This window comes from Nerophis ophidion, linkage group LG09 (genome assembly GCF_033978795.1).
Source record: "Nerophis ophidion isolate RoL-2023_Sa linkage group LG09, RoL_Noph_v1.0, whole genome shotgun sequence".
NCBI lineage: Eukaryota > Metazoa > Chordata > Actinopteri > Syngnathiformes > Syngnathidae > Nerophis > Nerophis ophidion.
This window is the reverse complement of record NC_084619.1, coordinates 46,444,952-46,451,353: the sequence shown is the minus strand read 5'-3', so window position 1 is coordinate 46,451,353 and position 6,402 is coordinate 46,444,952.

Genomic DNA, 6,402 nt, shown 5'->3' with positions numbered 1-6,402 from the left:
TTTCATAACATGGTCATTGCTGCCGGGCAGCACGGTGGAGGAGGGGTTAGTGCAGGGGTCTCAGACACGCAGCCCGCGGGCCAATTGCGGCCCGCGAGACGTTATTTTGCGGCCCCCCACCATGATATTGTAGCGGCTGCTACGGGGTGTTAGCCAATGACTTTGGCTGGGGGACGGGACTTCCGGGAAGAGATAGGGAAGTGACGTTGTCGATAGAGAGTGAGTGTTCGAGTTGCCCGGGAAGAGCGTTGGAGCATCTTGTGCAATAAAAATAAGATAAAACGGAGAAGTTGTATGAGCCTGCATTCCTGGGATTATTACACTGGTGTCAGAAGTAAAACGGCGAGTTCGAAAGAGACTTTGTCGCGGTAAGGACACGCGCATTAGCCAGTTAGCTTCAGTCTGTGAGTTAGCTAGGACCGCTAGCCGTTTATCATGTTTAGCTCCGGTGAAAGGAAGTATAAAGTGGAGCGGGATGATGCTGTTTTGGAGCGGGTGACTGTCGAACAGCCGCGCTACTGCTCGCACACTAGTGGCTCGTCGACCCGTGAAGATGTAAAGTTGCCGCTGACAACTTCCTCGCACAGCGCGTCCACCCCACCGTCTGCTGCATCAGTGAAGACGCCAAAATTTGCCGGTGGATCGGATTGGGAGGCGTTCCACGCTCAATTAGAACTGTTGGCAGACGCTAGAAGGTGGGAAGCAAAGGACAAAGCATTACAATTGGCTTTGTGTCTAGCGGGAGAGGCTCTTTCGTGCCTCCTGCTGCTGCATCCTGAACAGCAGCGATGCTACGCAGCCCTGGTGGGGGCGCTCAAGAGGAAGTGTGGGAGATGGTCTCTGCCAGCACTTTTAAAAACTGAACTGAGAGGGAGGTGCAGGAAGCCTGGCGAGCCGCTCCGGGGGCTTGCTAATGACATTGAGGGCCAGGTGCGCCGTGCATATGGTCACCTGCCTGCTGAGGCACGAAACGAGCTCGCAACTGACCTGTTTGTTGGAGCCATTACTCCTCCTGACCTGCGCGTGCAAGTGCAGCTTCAGCACCCGAGGTCCCTGCAGGAGGAACTGGAAGCTGCTGTTGAGAGGGAGATGCTGGGAAGTGTGGCTGCAGCTGGGGAACTGGAAATGAAACCCCATCTAGTGAGGGCGGTGTCGTCACACCCGTCTGGTGACAGGGCGCCGGCTTGGACGACAGAAATTACCGAACTACTGAGGGCGGTGACTCTGCAAAATCAACGTGACCCTGCCACTCGTCGTGAGCCGGGAAACGGCGCCGGGCCCGCATAGTCGGGGGGATGCGGGCCCCTACGTCCACCACGAACCTTGACTCGCCAGCACACGCACGTCAGGCAGGGGAGGGAGCCCGTCAGCACAGCCAGGGGGGAGGGGCTCCATCACCCCCAGAAGCAGACGACGACTTGCCTTCTTCTACTCCTCGCTTTCTGGCAACCGGAGGAGCCCAGCGGCACAGCCAGGGGGGAGGGGCTCCGTCTCCCCTAGAAGTAGACGACAGCAGTGTGCCACCAATGGCGGTGGGCTGGACACGGGGGGGCCCCAAAGGAGGGGGCTCCTGCCACGTTGCTGTCTCTGTCCAGGGGGGGCCTACAGTTGGCCTGGTGGACACAGGGTCATCAGTAACGCTGGTAAGACCAGATGTTCTGCCCAGCAGTACACCACTTGAGCCTACAGCAGTACAGCTCCACACAGTCACTGGCCAGCTTGCTCCTTTGGTGGGGGAGGGGTTCCTGTGGTTGTGCGTGGGGGGGAAAAAGTCCGCCATCTAGTTTGGGTGGCAGACGTGCAAGACTGCTGCATCTTAGGGCTGGACTTCCTCCAAGTCACTGGGGGCCTGCTAGATATGGGGAGGGGTACACTTAACTTCCCGGGGGGCCCTACAGTTGCCATGGGTACCCTAGTTCCCGGGCCCCTTCCCGTTTCACCGCATGCCTCTGCATTCTGGTTGCCTCACGCCGCACCAAGTTACTACTCCTGCCCTCACCCTGTCTCCCTTCAGCCAATGAGGGGGGGGCAGAGCTGTTTACTACCCGGGGATGCCAGCCCCGGCCACATCTCCTCGCACACAGCCGGGCCCCCCGGTCATAGGGGGAGGGGTGTGGAGAGAGGAGTACGGAGACCTGGAAAAACAGCAACAGGAACAGCTGAAACAGCTGCTGATGGAATTTCAGGGCAGCTTTGCAACGAATGAGAGTGAAGTGGGAAGAACCCACTTGGCAGAGCATGTAATAGACACTGGCTTGGCGCGGCCCATCAAGTGTCACGCGCGCCGCATCCCCCTCGCTCGACAGCAGGTATGCGACAAGGCCGTGGATGACCTGCTGCGGGCCGACTTTATTGAGCCGTCTGAGAGCCCCTGGGCGGCACCTGTGGTCATGGTCGCGAAGAAGAAGGCTGACGATTGGCGATTGTGTGGGGATTACAGAGGGCTGAACGAAGTGACCACAAAGGACTCGTAACCCCTTCCCCGTATTGATGAGTCCCTGGACCTAGTTTCCGGCTCTTCGTGGTTCACCACTCTGGACCTTAAGAGCGGATATTACCAATTACCCCTTTCTCCCGAATCTCGCCCCAAACCCGCCTTCTGTACTGGCCGGGGCTTGTGGCAATTCAAAGTCCTTAGTTTTGGGCTCTGTAATGCACCTGCCACTTTTGCCCGGCTTATGGACAAAGTGCTGGCTGGTATTCCACGCCAAGAGTGCCTGGTATACCTGGACGACATCCTGGTACACGGGCGTTCTTTCGAAACAGCTTTGGGGTCCCTGAGGAGAGTCCTGGAGAGGATTCGAGCAGCGGGCCTTAAACTGCACCCTGAGAAATGCAGTTTCATGCGACGAGAAGTAACCTTCTTGGGACATGAGCTGGGTGCTGATGGCATTGGCGCCATGGGTGAGAAAGTGCGGGCCGTGAGAGACTGGCCCGCCCCTCGAGACCAAGGTCAGCTGAAGAGCTTCATTGGGCTTGCCTCTTACTACCGGAGGCACGTGCGGGGTTTTTCTACAATCGCCGCGCCCCTATACCGTTTGCTGGAAAAAGGCAAAGACTTTGTGTGGTCCGAAGGGTGCCAGGAGGCATTCCGGGGGTTGAAACGGGCCCTGTGTGAGGCCCCTGTACTCGCCCCACCTGACCTCGCCCTGCCCTTCTTACTGGACACTGATGCCAGCGGAGTGGGGGTGGGGGGAGGGTGTACTTGCACAGCCGTGGCAGGAAGGGGAGAGGGTTGTGGCATACTTCAGTCAGAAACGTAACGTAATTACTGTGTCACCCACCGAGAACTGCTGGCCGTGGTGCTCTCTATCAGACACTTTAAATACTACCTGTGTGGCCTCCCCTTTGTGATTAGGACTGACCACTCTGCCCTCCAGTGGCTAATGACTTTCCGGGAGCCGGAGAGGCAGGTCGCCAGGTGGTTGGAAGACCTACAAAGATACGACTTTAAAATAGAACATCGGCCGGGCGCTCGCCACTCCAACGCAGACGCACTCTCTCGCCGGCTGTGTGCAGCAGACGGATGTCGTTACTGCGAGCGCAGGGAAGCTCGGGAACAAGAGCGGCGGGCAGAAGGCGCTGAGGGTGTGGCCGTCAGTCAGGCAGATAAAGTTGTCTGCAGGGAATTACAGACTGTGACGAACACTGATTGGAGGCACGCACAGGAGGATGACACAGACCTTCATCCTGTCTTGCAGTGGGTAGAGGCTGGGCAGCGCCCGCCTTGGGAGGCGGTGGCACCATTCTCCATTCTACCAAGGGACTGTGGGCCATGTTTGACTCACTGCGGGTGTCCCAAGGTGTGCTGCAGCGGGCATTTAAGGCCGCGGCCACGGGTGAAGAACAGTGGCAGGTGGTGGTGCCAAAGGGACTGCAAGGGGCAGTGCTTAAGGCAGTGCATGGGGAAGGTGGGTCTGGACATTTCGGGGTCGCCAAAACACTTAAGCGGCTGCGACAGGGGTTCTATTGGGGTCGGCAGAAGAGAAATGTGGAAGATTTCTGCCGCCGCTGCGACCCCTGCGTTGCCCGCAAAGGCCCCACTGGGCACTCACAGGCGGCGCTCCAACAGTTCCCAGTGGGGTGCCCCATGGACAGGGTGGGGATTGACATTACGGGGCCGTACCCACGGTCGGACAAGGGGAACCGCTATGTCCATTCCGCCATTGACTATTTTACAAAGTGGCCAGAGGCATACGCCATTCCCAACCAGGAGGCAGAGACCATTGCTGATGCCCTGGTGGGGGGCATGATAAGTCGGTTTGGCGTCATGGCGTCTCTGCACAGTGACCGGGGCACAAACTTTGAGTACCGGGTGTTTGCCGCCTTGTGCGAGCGCCTGGGCATCCACAAAACCCGCACTACCCCATTGCAGCCTCAGAGTGATGGGTTGGTGGAGCGATTCCACCGCAACCTGGGAGACCAGCTCGCCATTGTCACCTCCTGCCACCAGCGTGACTGGGACGAAAACCTACCGCTGGTGCTGATGGCGTGTTGCTCTGCTTTGCAGGAATCCACGGAGTGCACCCCGGCGCTTCTCATGCTAGGGAGAGAGATGCGCACACCAGCAGAGCTGGCCTTTGGCCGCCCTCCTGATGCCCCGGCCTTCGCTGCAGGACCAGAGTACGCCAGGAAATTACAGGACCAGCTGGACACAGTTTCGCTCGGGAGCAGCTGCAGGAAGCTGGTGTGAAACAAAAGCGCTACTATGACGTGACGACCCGAGGGAGGGACTTCGTGCCAGGCGAGTTGGTCTGGGTTTACAACCCGATTCGGAAGAAGGGCCGCAGTCCCAAGCTGGACAACAAATTGACAGGGCCCTGTAGGATACTCCAGAAGCTGGGAGAGGTTGTGTATCGTTTCCAGCTGCCCCCCCCGGGGAAGGAGAGTGGCCCTCCACAGAGACAGACTAGCCCCCTACCGGGGGGGTCCCCCTTCCCCTGCCTCGGATACACAGGTGACCTCTCCTTTGCCCACCCAGCCCTTTCCCAATACCCCGCTTACCCCCCGGGAGAACCAATTCCCCGCCCCCTTGTGTCCCCCGCCCCCTCCAGCTCTCTCCCGAGGACTGGCACACCTGACCCAGTTGTCCCATTCCTCGGGACTGGAAGGAAGCAGCTGAGGCGGAAAAAGAGGCCTCCGGACCGCTTGCAAGACTTTGTGGTGTCCTTAGACTAGGGAAAATGTGTGTGTGTGGGGTGGGGTGTTGTAAACCTGTTTTGTGTGATGTAAAGGTTACGTTGTCTACATTGTTTTGTTTGCACTAATGTGTTGCTCTGATTTACATGCTGTTGTGATGTCACCAAATGTTGCCTTACGGGTCAGTCCTCGAGGGCGAGGACTTTTTGTAAGGGGGGGTGGTGTAGCGGCTGCTACGGGGTGTTAGCCAATGACTTTGGCTGGGGGGCGGGACTTCCGGGAAGAGATAGGGAAGTGACGTTGTCGATAGAGAGTGAGTGTTCGAGTTGCCCGGGAAGAGCGTTGGAGAGACACATGAGAGCTGTTGTATGGTTGTTTTGCATCTTGTGCAATAAAAATAAGATAAAACGGAGAAGTTGTATGAGCCTGCATTCCTGGGATTAATACAATATGAAAGTTTAATGTTAGTGCGGCCCGCGAGTTTTTTTATGAATGGTGCTTGACAGCATTGTGTGGGGAACTGAAGGAATCTACCAATCACATAGATTGGTAGATCTACCGTCACTTGCGTGATGCAAGCAGAGAAAATCCCCCGCCCCCCTCCTCCTCCCATTTTCTCCAGACAGTGAACATTTTTTTAATTTGGGTCCAAAATGGCTCTTTCAACATTCTGGGTTCCCTACCCCTGCGTTAGTGTAAAAGCGGCAAATGAGTGAAAGCGACAGAGACGTTGCCATGGTGATGAGGGTTTTCTAACATGCCTGGCTGAAACCTGTCCGTCAGTAATAACAGTCCTTGATAACCTGGACCAATTCAAATCATCGTTATTTGTTTTTTTTATTATTTAATTTGCATTGCCTCACATTTCTTGATCCTCATTTTGTTCATTTATATTTTGATTTTATTTTGTGTTGAAAATAAAAATAAAGACATTTAAACATAATTTTTAAGAAATCTTTTCTTGCGGCCCAGCCTCACCCAGACACTGCATCCAATGGCCCCCAGGTAAATTGAGTTTGAGACCCCTGGGTTGGTGCGTCTGCCGCACAATACGAAGGTCCTGAGTAGTCCTGGGTTCGATCCCGGGCTCGGGATCTTTCTGTGTGGAGTTTGCATGTTCTCCAGACTCCCCGTGACTGCATGCATGGGTACCTTCCGGGTACTTCGGCTTCCTCCCACCTCCAACGACATGCACCTGGGGATAGGTTGATTGGCAACGCTAAATTGGCCCTAGAGTGTGAATGTTGTCTGTCTATCTGTGTT